Source organism: Emydura macquarii, unplaced genomic scaffold (assembly GCF_026122565.2).
Source record: "Emydura macquarii macquarii isolate MOO-44397 ecotype Brisbane River unplaced genomic scaffold, CSIRO-AGI_Emac_v2 contig_2676, whole genome shotgun sequence".
Taxonomy (NCBI): domain Eukaryota; kingdom Metazoa; phylum Chordata; order Testudines; family Chelidae; genus Emydura; species Emydura macquarii.
Window position 1 is genome coordinate 39,263,965 of NW_027132813.1, and position 12,502 is coordinate 39,276,466.

General features: G+C 43.7%; 1 long non-coding RNA gene across 1 annotated transcript in view; it reads left to right on the forward strand.

Moving 5' to 3' along the window:
* Positions 1-1,485: 1,485 nt before the first annotated feature.
* LOC137164063 (uncharacterized) overlaps positions 1,486-12,502 on the forward strand; it is a 32,224-nt gene continuing 21,207 nt past the window's right edge. The window contains exon 1 of the long non-coding RNA XR_010922908.1: positions 1,486-1,532. This is a non-coding gene — a long non-coding RNA (uncharacterized lncRNA). The remainder of the gene's footprint in view (positions 1,533-12,502) is intronic.

Genomic DNA, 12,502 nt, shown 5'->3' on the forward strand with positions numbered 1-12,502 from the left:
AATCTCTAGCCCTTAGGGTGCCAGTTGTAGGGGAAGCAGGCCCAGGACATGGAATACAGACGTCTGTGGAGCTAATACAGGTCCAACAACAAATCTGGGGGTGGGATTCTAAACCTGGGGGTGCTGGGTGAGGAGGAAGTGTTCTGAGCATGGAGGCTTTTGTGGGTGTATTGTGGAGAAACTGTTCTGAGCCTGTGGATGTTGGGAAGAAGAGGGTGGTTCTGAGCTGTGGAATGATTCCATAGGTCCTCAGCCTGGATGAACGTATTTCTGAGCGGGTGAGGGTTGGGTTGGGGGAAGCTGGATCAGAGAGAGATGTTAGTTTTTCACACCCTTCCCTTTACAGTAAAGTGTCCCAGTTTTTCATACTGAAAAGGAGAGGGGAAGAGAGCACCCCTTTTCTTCCTACTTCCCCCCAATCTTGTGTATATTCCACCATTATGCTTCTCTGTGACAATTCCCCTAGTGTTCTAGGTTTTCACTTTGAAACTATGATCAGAGTGCAGGGGAAAGTGGGAGGTAGGTGTGTGCACACAACAGAAGTGGGGGAGCAGCTGGCTACCTGCAGCCCTACAATTTGCTCTCTGGCCACTACTTGGGTAAGAACGAGGAAAACAAAGCTTAAATAGAAATGGGAAAAAGGGAATCAGAAATGATGTGAAGAGAATGTGTTACACCATCCACCCTTAAAAAGCCAGCACTGAATAAAACCCTTTCTTGTAGTATGTCTTCACTGCAGAGTTAACTCAGGTAATCAGCACCTGGGCTAGCCTAGATCAGGTGTGAGCAGCCACACTACACAGAAATAACTGAATCATGATGCTGCACTCACCTTTGTGTGCTGCTAGGACTTTTGGGGGTATATTCCATGGTTCTATGGGTTGCAGAAAGCTGGGTCATTCTGATTCTTTCCCAGTCACTTGTGGGAGAACGTGACTGTCCTTCTGGTCCATGGAGGAATTGTAGGAAGGCATTGGAGAACTATCAGCACTCAAGTGATTTAGCCTGCATTCTCAAGGCAAAATGGGTGGGTTCCAGCCTAAGTGAAAACAGAACCTGGGCTGTAATCCATATGCCCAGGATAGGCCAGTTAGTGTGAGTTGAAAGCATCACTTAACTATGGTGAGAGTGATTTGTGTGTAGATGTGTGTGGGGGGTGGGAATGGGTTGGTACAACACCTGAAAAAGAGCCTGGGTTAACTCAGCTGTAGAAAAGTACCCTTGATGTTAAGAACCTTGCCAGTTAACACCTTCTGTGTTGCAGGAAAGCTATTGAAAAAGTGATATTGAAGCAACAGCACTTACATCTTAATCTTGCAGTTGTCCTCTGTCCTCTATTTCCTATCAGACTGATTTTAAATGTGGGTGTGCTTGGGGGATGGTATTGTTATTTATGGTTGGTCTTCTAACAATAGATGCCTGTTAGTCCATGTGGATTTTGCTAGAGCTATCATTAGCCTTTGATACCATTGACCTTGAGGTTTTGTTAATTAGCCTGCAGGATTCTTGCAGAGATGGATGGGAAAGGCCAGGTCAGTCTTTTCTCTCTGTGACCTGCCAAAGGATAGTCTGAGTAGTTACCCTTTCTCCTTAAAGGCTCTCTTATGTGAAGTCCTGCAGGGTTCTTGTCATCCCTTTGTGAAACTGCTAGAGGAGACAGTGAGATGGCTGGCAGGGTCATCAGTGTGCAGATGTCACTCAGCTCTGCATCACCTTTCCACTGAACCCCGATACTGTGGTCTCCTTGCTTTCCTACAGTCTGACAGATTAAGATAAATGTGGGAGCAAGCTGCCTTACGCTTATCCCAGATAAGACAGTGATTATACTGATATGCAGAAGGAAACATTTAGAGGTACTGAGTAAGGCTGAAATGTGGTTTCTATTAGAAGTGTTTGTCTGACTTGCTCTTACCATTTGCTATCTGGAGGACATATTAGATCTATCACTGTTCTTGTATCGAAAGCATTACCAGGCCCCAGAAGACCATGGTGCAAAATAGGTAAGGGACCCCATTCCCGAATCTGAAATAAAAAATTTTGCTTATCTTTACCCTCATAGAAAATGAGAATATATCTGTCTCATCCATAAACACATGAACACAATATGAAGATTAAGTCTATACATTTTTTGCCAACTGTCTAAAAGTTCATAACGGGAGACAAATGTGTAGGACAAAGTCTTTTCAGAGGTAGGTTGGATTCACTTACAAAGAAAGAGAGCAAAGCCCATTGGTTAATGCTGTATATGTATGTATACAAATGTATGTAACCGCTCATCTAAATCATAATAGTTTTGAAATTCTGTGATTGTCTGTACCGAATCATTTCACACCAGATTCAGATTGTGTGCAGCACAGTGCATATATCTTGTGTTTGGTTCTTTCTCAGCAGTTCTTGCTTCTACATCAGAATAGATTCTGCTCAGATTTGCAGTTTCATCAGATATTTGTACTTGTACTTTTGATAGTTCTATACCTGTCTTCAATATGCTTGCTGGTATTGCTTTCAGGATTAGCATTTGATTGACCACTTACTTTGTGAAATCCTAGAAAACTCTTGTTAATATTTATTTTTGGCAGCATTGCCTTTTTCATCCTTTCTTTTGGTAACCTACCCAAAAACTTGGTTTAGTTGGTTGATTTTGGATAAGTCCTGGGTCATGTCCATTATCATTGAGTAAAATGGAGCGTTCTTGATGTCATTAACAATACTTTCTGTAATCTGGCCTGATAGCAACTGGATGATTTTGTTTTGAATTTCTGGTCTGAAGTAAGTTATTGAGTCTTTTGGCTTCCTTATGAGTTCTTCATGAACAGGATGTTGTATTTGGCCAATAGTTCAGCAACAGACAAAAAGTTACTGCTGTTTCCTTCACCAATGAGCTCCCTGCAACCTCTAAATACAAGATTAGACATAGCTAAAGTGAGGGTGCATTAATGATAAGATTATGGTCCTGCCTCAAACAACTGGTCCCATTTCTTTATTTTCAATTTGAGATCTTCATCAATGGTATTGTACAAGCACCACTGATCATACACTCAGCAAGTGATGAAATGACAATCAGATGTTTCATGTATCACTGTATTTCGAGATATATATTGCCAGTCTGTTGTTCCACTTACTGAGGCCAAATCATCTGACTTTTTTAATTCTGATCCCTGAAAAGTCAACAGAGTTGGCAGAAAACGTTGTCCTGCACAGGACAATAGCATAACCAGGTTAGTTTGTTGATTCTGGGCTTTGAAATGTTGTGATGGGGTGTATTAGGCCCTGAAGCCCCCTGTTGGAGACCTCGTGCTCCTACCCCATCCCATCCCATCCCATCCCATCACGGAGCAGTGAAGGTGAGTCCTGCAAGCTGCCCAGAGCAGCTACATGTGATGCATCCAATTAGAAAGAGGCTGCAGGGAAGCAGCCAATCAGGGCCCAGCAGGCTTGTATAAAAAGAGCTGCAGGGAAAGGGTGAGTTCAGTCTGCTGTCAGGGACTGGGAGAGCAAGCAGTGGAGGAGCTGCAAGGGCCAAGACAAGCAGTTACTGGGACCGGGAGAGGAAGTGGTGCTCCTGCATGGCTGCAGGATCTGCAAGGGCCAAAGAAGGCTGTTGCATGCAGGGAAGCAAAGAAGGTGCTCCTGGCTGGCTGGCTGCTGGGACTCAAGAAAGATAAGGGCCACAGGGAAGTGGCCCATGGAAATACAGTTAGTTAGAGGGACATGGCTGCTACATGGTTGCTATTTATAGGGTTGGGACCTGGAGTAGTGGGTGGGTCCAGGTCCCCCCAACAGCCACTGGGGAAGTGGCTATGCCCTGAGAAAGGGAGTTTAAACAGGCTAAGGGAAGCGCTGCATCTGGAATTATTGGAAGGGGGCTGAATGGAAACTGACTCAGCTGAAGAACTGGCGTCCGCGATGTGAGTTCAAGAGGAGTGGCTCAGCTGGAGAGCTGGGGTCACTGATGACTCATGTGAAGGCAAAGAATCTTCAGGGAGGAAGTCCTGGGGGTGCTGCTCCATTCCAGAGCAGGAACCTTTGCAAGCTAGCCAGACCCCAACTGAGGGTACTGTGAGAGGCCCTGTAGGATGTACTGGCTAAGGAATGATCCTGGATAGGGCTACAGAGACATTGCCAATGGAAGGGTACTGAAATAGACCCTGTGGGACTGATAAGAAATGAGCTCAGGGAGGGCTACAGAGAAGGACATGTTCAACTGAGGGCTCCGAGTTGGGCCTGATGTGTTTCCTGGGGAGGGCTGCAGGACATTACAGAGGGCCTTGAAATAGGCCTGGTTAGACTATATGCCCTGGAAAGGGTTTGTTTGGCTTTGCACACGGACTGTATGCGAATCGGCCTCAGGACTGAGTCCCCGAAGACCCGCCTGACGAGGGCAGTGGCTGACGGGGGGCACCGTGAGTGGAGAAATCGAGGAAAAAAGAGCAGGCACATGCACACTTGACCAAGGGGTGCTCGTGTGAGGTGAGTGTGCTCCGTCACACACTGTTTTGTAATAAGATGCTGAAAAGTGTCGATTTAACTAAGAGTCATGGGGGAATGGTCCCTTAGCAGTTGACAAGAAAGGCCATGTTTTACAATTAAAATGTTTCTGTTCTGAATTTAAAGTTTCTGCACTAAATTTTGATTTGTCAGTAGGATTTTCTCTAAACAACTCAGTTTGAAATTCACTGGAATCAGTCAATAAGACAAGATTGGATTCCACTGAGGTATTAATATTTTCATTCTGCACAGAGGCTGATCCTTGAGCACTATCAAGATTGACTCCCTTGGGCTATCGGGATTAAAACATTTTCAGCATAGGCACTGCCAAAATCTTCCATGATCTTGTCATTGGTAGCTGAAGACATTGTGGGCATGTCTGTTTTAGTGACAGTATTAAGAAAACTATCAATTTTTGGCTACTTTGCAATTTGCTCACTAGTCTCATTTTGCTTCTTGAATTTAGCAGCTCCATTCAATTGTTTCAATGTTTTAAAAACTGTGTGTAAATTTCTAGCAATACAAACAAATACAAATAACTCAGTTTTTATATCTGAAACTTTAAATCATGTAGCAAGATGTGTGGTTTCTCAAAAAGCCGTAGGGCTTGAGTCACCATTGTGTGTTACTTGAGTTTCAAGTTGGTGCAACTCTACTGGACCTAAATGAATGGAGTTACACTGCTGTAAAAGGGGAGTAATGTAATGGCAAATCAAGACCCAGATCTTTATAATTGAACCTACAATTTTGCCCATGGAAAAACTTGCAAGTTGAGCCCAAGCAGCACCAGCTTTGCATTCACCAATCACATGGCACCAAATGCAAACAAGTATTGTCACAAATTTACAGACCACTCTTGAAGATGTGGGCTCTGTGTCACAGAAACCAAACACAAGAATCCATACTGCCCTACAGTTAAAAAAATTAAAATAACATCCTCCGCACTTTTCAAAGGTTATGATACACATTACTGTGTAAGTCTGGTGTGTCTGTTTCCATATTATCGAAACGTTAACTGATCTAGATAAAAAAGCCAGCCCTCAGCAAAGTTGATAATATCTGCTAAGTATCTCTAAGATACACATGCTGTTCAGATTGGGTTTTATCCTATCCCACATGGGGCAGGATTCACTGGTCCGCTACTTTGGGCCACTCCATAAACCCAGTTTAACTGGCTGATCAGACCAAATTGACTGACTGGTTTTCTAGTGGCAAAATGTTGCATAGGAGCTACAGTGCAAAGTGAATCAAGTTTCATTAGGAGAAACACAGTGAAAAGAGATGCATTTGTATCAGGGGCCACTCCCCATCTGCCCCCTGCAACTCTCCCCTGGCCTCGTCCTCCAACATCTATGGCCAGGGCCTTGCTCCCCATCTGCTCTCCGCCTCCTGCCACTCTCCGCCAGCTTCCTCCACCCCCTGGGGCCTGTATCATGATCAGTGGAACTGGAGTCAGAGGGGCTCATGTGCCATGATGGAACCCGCCAAACCAGCTCACCTGGCCCCCTAGTGCAAGTCCAGGGCTGCAGTAGCCAGGGCAGGGACCCGGCATGGAGTAGCACTGCAGGTAAGGATGGATTCTGCCAGAAGCAGTCCTGAGCCATTCAGTGTCTGAGGAGTGGTGGCCACGGTCTTACTCGCACTGGGGGCTGGGAGTGGCTGGAGAAGGGGCTGGGGACTGCTTTTTGTCCCTCAGAGCCCCTTCTGCCTATAGGTAGAGTGGGGCGTAACTACGATGGTGTCTAAGGTAGAGTGGCCTCGGTTGGGCCCCCATACTCTTGTGGCCCTTAGGCCTTTGCACCACTTGCACCATCATAGCTACACCTGTGTTGGATTCCCAGGGGATAGCAGTGGTACGCAGTGCCTTTTTTTCATTCATGAATAGCCCAGAGGCTTCAAGGTCTGACGCAGACCTCATCACAGTCATTCACGCCCTTGCAACCCAAGGCTGCAGCGCTACTGATCACTGCCATATTTGGGGCTATGTCTGAAAAGCACCTGGTGTCACCAGACAGCTGGCTCCTAGCCAGGTTGCTAGGCAACCCATCAAGCTCAGCTAGGCCCACCTTCTCTAAATGGTCATGCTTCCTGACTGGGCAGGGGAGCCAGCAGCCTGCTGCTTGAGGCTTGCAGTGGCAGCTGCACAGTGGCTGCTTAATGCAAGCCTGCGGCTGTGCTTGCCCTGCTTTTGCTTCCGCTTCCTGTTCCAGTCCTGCTTCTGCCTTGACTCCTGCCCGCTTCAGTCTAGTCCTTGCTGCCCTGCCTTGATTCTGATTCAAACTCTGACATTTGGCCTGACTCCAGCTTACCCTTCAGCTTGGTGTTTCCAATCCTGACTCCGTTTCTGACCTTTTGGCTTGGCTTCTTGACCCTGACATTTGCTTCACCCTCAGGTCAGTACTTGACTCCTGGGTCTGCACTCACCATTGCTCCAAACTGCCACCAAAACCACTAGGCAAAGTCCTGCTCCCCTCACTAGGTAGGCCGCCTGTGTCCCAGCAGCTTACACCTGGATGCTTCAGCTAGTAGAGAAAGCAAAGCCTCATCTCTTCACTGTCTGGCGTTGAACACTGCTGGACTGATGGCAAGGCATTCTCAGTGAAGGAGCCCTACCTCAGCTAGAGCCTGATCACTTTGGAAGTCTGCTGGAGCTCCATTTTGGCAAGCCGAAGGTATACTGTACCTATATGGTCAAGTTTATAGTTGACCTCTGGATCATTTTAAAGAGAGGATTTACAGATATTTAGATCAAACTGAATATGCAATCAGACCACCTTAAGCACCTTGCTAGAGATTGATGTGAGTGACACTTGATTTGCAAGGAGGCCATGTCTCTTTGGGATTTGCCAAGATGATCATGATGAGGTCAGATCTTTGTAGTGCTATATTATGTATTGGGCGTTATATACTTAGGTGACGTGATATTTATAAATCATCAAATAAATAATTAATAAATATGTTGTGTGCTCCAAATAGGAGGAGCTGGAGGGGAATTCTGCACAAAGATATTTTTAAGCTAACTTTTTTTTCCTCTAAATTTTAAGTCCTCATAACTAGAGCTGGATAACTTCTGATCCACTCTGGTGCTCCCAGTATGCATTATTTTGTAATGAAGCAATGGGGTCCCAGGATGCATTATTCTATCACTGGAACAAAGGAACGGGGACTTAGTTTATATCCCAAAGGGCATAAAAGAATATCAACAAGAAGTCATCTAGCTGTGTCCCAGATGGAATCATTTTATTTTCTAATCAGTGATATTAGCACAGATTTCTTCAAAACTGCTTTGTCTAATTCATTTATTGTCTGAGAGGGCTACTTAAAATGTAAACAACAAACTGGATTACAGCATGGCATGTGAAGGAGTGGGCCAGGTTTACCTCTCGTGGAATGTAATTTGGGGTGTAATCAGGGATGAATTTCACTTGTTCAAATCATTCAGTATGCAGATTGCTGTGGAGTCTCTGGCAATCGTTAGTCACATCTAGCAGTTCCTCCCTAACTTTATTCGCCTATGATGATTTACACTTTTAACAGATCTCATAACCTTGTAAATTTGGGAATGATAAATAAAGGAATACCAGCCCAAATTGCCTTCTGGCTGGCAAGGAATGGAGTTACTCACATTTACTGGCAGCACTGTGGCTCTTCTTTGCCTGCATTCACCATTACTATCTTCTTTTGGCAGAACTCAGGCTGTGGCCCAAAAGGCAGAAAGTCCACCTGGAGGGGAAGCACACAGACAAACACTGCTTCCTTGCAGTCACTGCTTTGATTAGGACCTGAAGATGGCTGTCACAGTCCAGTCTGTGTGTGGGGTCATCAAGAAAAGGGGTGGACCAAAACTCCCAGGAAATACACTGATTGAGTGGATCTCCTGGTCAATTTCCACTAACAGGCTTATATGGATTGCTGGCTGGAGATTAAGCCTCCTCTTTTTCTGTGGATGAACTGTTTCTTGGGTATAGCTGCTCCAGCAATTACAGTGAGGGGAGTACATAGGGAGTAAATTATTCCCCAGCACCCACAGAGGTGAATCAAGTTGAATGACTAAAGAACTACTCATATGTGAAGCCCATTTTAGTTATGATCAGTTTTGCTTTTAAAATCACTGTAGAGAAAAATGAGCAAACTTCCCTGTGGATTCCTGATGATTTGTGGACTATTCATGGCTGAAGCGGGTTTGCTTGCTCTGTGCTAGCTGGAGACCTTCTGCTTAACTAAAGCTGCATCTCATGGCGGTTCCTCGGTATCCGGTACAAACAGTCATTTTCACTCACATTTTTGTCATTAAATACTCTGATTTTACAAAGTTTAGTCTATTTAAATATTAAGATGGAGGGTGCTATGTAAGTGCAAATTATTTACATATTTGTTTTGTTTCATTAATAATTAAGGCCCACAGTCCTGCAAAGACTTAAGCACATGCTTAACATTACATGTAATCCCACTGAAGTCACTAGAACTTCTCACAGTGTGTAAAGTCTTTTGTGGGCTTGGGCCTTAATTGCATTAATGCTGAAGCACAGGCTAATTGCGGCTATATGTTAAAATCTGTATTAATCTAGGATTTTTCACCAAAACCTTTTAAGGTCTGATTCTGCAAGGTGCCCAACAGTAGCCTTGTTAGGTAGGGCATAGAGATTGGAGATGCTTTTGGTATAGGGGAGGCTTCAAATTTTGTAGAGTGAAATAACCTTAGAAAACAAAGTGATTTTTAAAATAATGGCATCTGCTGCACGTTACTCTCATTTGACTTTCTGGCCTTGCTAAAGATTGTCTTTACAAACTGTTGACCACTGAAGTCAAATTTTGTCAATAAGATGATTGCCGTAACTTTAAAAAATGTTCAAAAAAGCATTTAATTTAAAAATAACAAGTAGACATAAAACATATGCATACATCTGAGCAGAATGAGAGCAAATCCAGAGATAATGCAATAATGTGTATGTCTTATGGCATGTGCCTTATCCTTAAACGAAAAGGGTGTATTAGTCTCTTTTCTCCAACAGTAGTCTAACTCACTGAAGTGCAAGTAACTTACAGCCTGTGATACCAGACCATCATAGCTTTGTTTACAATCTGATAAAAAGTCAACTGTACTAAAGCAACAGAGTCAGATTTCTTTCAATGATTTTTTTTAAAGGCAAAAATAAGCAGACAACTATAAAACAGAATTTGGTTGATAGAACAGCTTCTATACGCAAACATTCTCAAAATTATATCACAGATCCTTTACTAGTGTAAAAATGGAACCATGCCAATTTATACTGGCATGTAGGCATTGGTAGTGCAGTGCCTGGGTATGCAATCATGGCATCCATTGTGTGTTTCTTTCCTCCCTTCATTCTCTGAGGCCCCCACAGTCATGGACATTAGAGGAAATTTGGTGGTTTTGGCTCTCAGAGCTTCATGTGAATTTATGTAGTTTGAAACCAAATCTCAAAGCAAACCTCACTTGAAGCTGCCAGATTGTGCCTGGTTTCAGATCAAAACACTATGAAACTACTGAATTGAGCCTGGTTTCCACTCAAAACCATACCTTGGCATAGATTCACTTGAAATACAGCCCAAGTTTTGCAAACTTGTTCTGACTTTTAGGTTTGTAACAAAACCTAAACCAAACACAACTGGTTTCAGGTTTAGCTGTGAAAGTTTAATGTGGCTCTAATTAGAACCCATTTTTCTGAGAGTGCCAATGTTGGCCAAGGCATCAAGATTAAGATTTTTTTTTTTCTTTTGAAAATCATGACGACATTTTTAATTTCCACCTCGACAGCTGCTGGAGGTAGTTAGAAGAGGCATCTGTTTAACATCTGATCTGAAGGACAGAACTTCTGGGTGTGTCTACACTGCCGCTGGGAATGTGCCCAGTCTGGGGAAACAAACATGCACTAGTTCTGCTTGAGCTAGTGTGCTAAAATTAGCAGTGTGACTGTTGCAGCATGGGGAGCTGCACAGGTAGTCACCTGAGTTTGTCTATGGAGGCTTAGAGGCACACTCTCAGCTGCAGTGTAGGCATACTTCCTGAGGCCTTGGGTACACTAACACCTTTTTCAAATCACCAACCATGGCACTACTGATGGTTACAGTTATGAGAGTGCTAATGTAGACAGCCACCTTTGTTTTAACTTCTGTATCCTTTAACCCAGAACAGAGTAGGTCTAAATGACATGGTAGCTAAAATGCCAGCAATTGCCAACAACCCATCTACACTAGTGTTCATAGACTCGTAGACTTTAAGGTCAGAAGGGACCATTATGATAATCTAGTCTGACCTCCTGCAGGCCACAGAACCTCACCCACCCACTCCTGTAATAGACCCTAACCTATGACTGAGTTATCAAAGGCCTCAAATAATGGTTTAAAGACTTCACGGTACAGAGAATCCTTCAGAGAATTCACCAGCAAGTGACCCATCCCCCATGCTACAGAGGTAGGCAAAAAACCCTGGGAAGATTCCTTCCTGGCCCCAAATATGGCAATCAGCTTAACCCTGAGCATGTGGGCAAGACTCACCAGCCAGACACCCAGAAAGAATTCTCTGTAGTAACTTAGAACCCATCCTGTCTAACATCCCATCATAGGCCATTGGACATATTTACCGCTGGTAGTCAAAGATCAGTTCATTGCCAAATTAGGCTGTCCCATCATACTATCCCCTCCATAAACTTATCAAGCTCAGTCTTGAAGCCAGCTAGGTTTTTCCCCCCATTCCTCCCCTTGGAAGGCTGTTCCAGAACTTCACTCCTCTGATGGTTAGAAACCTGTGTCTAATTTCAAGTCTAAACTTCTTGATGTCCAGTTTATATCCATTAGTTCTTGTGTCCACACTGGTGCTGAATTTAAATAATTTCTCTCCCTCCCTGTTATTTATCCCTCTGATGTATTTATAGAGAGCAATCATATCTCCCCTCAGTCTTCTTTTGGTTAGGCTAAACAAGCCAAGCTCTTTGAGTCTCCTCTCATAAAACAGGTTTTCCATTCCTCATATCATCCTAGTAGCCCTTCTCTGCACCTGTTCCAGTTTGAATTCTTCTTTCTTAAACATGGGAAACCAGAACTGCATACAGTATTCCAAATGACCAAATCACCAGCATCTTGTATAATGGTACTAACACCTCCCTATCTCTACTGGAAATACCTCGCCTGATGCATCCTAGGACCGCATTAGCTTTTTTCATGGCCACATCAGATTGGCGGCTCACAGTCATCCTGGTCCTTCCATCCTAACGGCCTGGTCTTTCTCCTCTGTCACTTCCAACTGATGCATCCCCAGTTTATTGCAAAAATATTTATTGTTAGTCCCTAAATGCATGACCTTGCACTTTTCACTATTAAATGTCATCCTATTTCTATTACTCCAGTTTACAAGGTCATTCAGATCTTCTTGTATGATATCCCTGTCCTTCTCTGTATTAGCAATACCTCCCAACTTTGTGTCATCCACAAACTTTATTAGCACACTTCCACTTTTTGTGTCAAGGTCAGTAATAAAAAGGTTAAACAAGATCCGTCTCAAGACTGATCCCTGATGAATTCCATTAGTAACCTCCCTCCATCCTGACAGTTCACCTTTTAGTATGACCTGCTGTAGTCTCCCCTTTAAACAGTTCTTTATCCTTTCAATTTTCATATTAATCCCCATTTTTCCAGTTTGACTAATCGCTAATAATTCGCCATGTGGAACCATATCCAATGTTTCCAGTCTAGCTTGCAATGTTGGTGAAGCAAAGAGAGACTTTTAACAATAATGCTAGTATACACAGCAACCACCAATGTCACCACTGAGTGTGAATAAGATCAGTTATGTTGTGAGATTTTTATACCTGATCTTTGGACCCAGCAGTGAGAATGCCAACACTTGAACCATATTAAGCAGTATTGGTCTGATTGAAGAAAACCCATTTATCCATTACATATGTCCTGATGACATGGAAGTTACAGTGATCAGTTTGGGAAGGATGGGTGCCAGAACTTTGTTTCCTATGACGTTTGTTGGTCTGGCAGTTAA